The following is a 920-nucleotide window of genomic DNA, read 5'->3' as shown; positions in this document are numbered from 1 at the left end:
GGGTTATCTGCTTCCTCTTCTGTTTCACTTTTGTCAGTTTGGCCAGTGGTTTATCAATTTTTTTGATCTTTTCAGAGAACCAGCTTTTGATCTTATTAACTCTTTCAATTGTTTTTCTATTCTCTATTTCATTTAATTCTACTCTAATTCTTATAATTTCCTTTCTTCTGGTGCCCGAAGGCTTCTTTTGCTTCTCTCTTTCTACTTGTTCCAGGTGTAGGGTTAATGTTTTGATTATAGCCCTTTCTTCTTTTTGAATGTGTGCATTTATTGCTATCAACTGACCTCTGAACACTGCTTTTGCTGTGTCCCAAAGGTTCTGGTAGGAAGTGTTTTCTTTCTCGTTTGAGTCTATGAATTTCTTTATTCCATCCTTAATTTCTGCTATAACCCAGTAGTTTTTGAGCAAGGTGTTGTTCAGTTTCCATCTGTTTGATTTTTTTCCTTGCTTTTTGTGTTATTGATTTCTACCTTTATGGTCAGAAAAGATGCTTTGTAATATTTCGATGCTTTGGATTCTGTTAAGGCTTGCTTTATGGCTTAATATGTGGTGTATTCTGGAGAATGTTCCATTTGCATTGGAAAAGAAAGTATACTTGGCTGCTATTGGGTGGAATGTTCAGTATATGACTATGAGATCAAGTTGGTTGATTGTAGCATTTAGCTCTTCCGTGTCTTTGTTGAACTTCTTTCTGGATGTTCTGTCTTTCACTGAAAGTGACATGTTGAAGTTTCCTACTACTATTGTGGAGCTGTCTATCTCTCTTTTCACTGCTGTTAGAGTTTGTTTTATGTATTTTGGAGCTCTGTCATTGTGTGCATAAGTATTTATTATAGTTATGTCCTCCTGGTGTATTGACCCTTTAATCATTATATAGTGTCCTTCCTTATCCTTTGTGGTGGATTTTACTTTAAAGTCT

General features: G+C 35.3%; 1 protein-coding gene across 1 annotated transcript in view; it reads left to right on the top strand.

Annotated features, from left to right (window-relative positions):
- The window catches only part of PIEZO2 (piezo type mechanosensitive ion channel component 2), a 680,804-nt gene that overhangs the window by 406,785 nt on the left and 273,099 nt on the right, over nucleotides 1–920 (top strand). The gene's annotated exons all lie outside the window — the stretch shown is intronic.

Source organism: Trichechus manatus, unplaced genomic scaffold (assembly GCF_000243295.1).
Source record: "Trichechus manatus latirostris isolate Lorelei unplaced genomic scaffold, TriManLat1.0 scaffold00146, whole genome shotgun sequence".
Lineage (NCBI taxonomy): Eukaryota > Metazoa > Chordata > Mammalia > Sirenia > Trichechidae > Trichechus > Trichechus manatus.
Note: the sequence above shows the minus strand (reverse complement) of the source record. Positions and strands in the feature narration are given on the sequence as shown.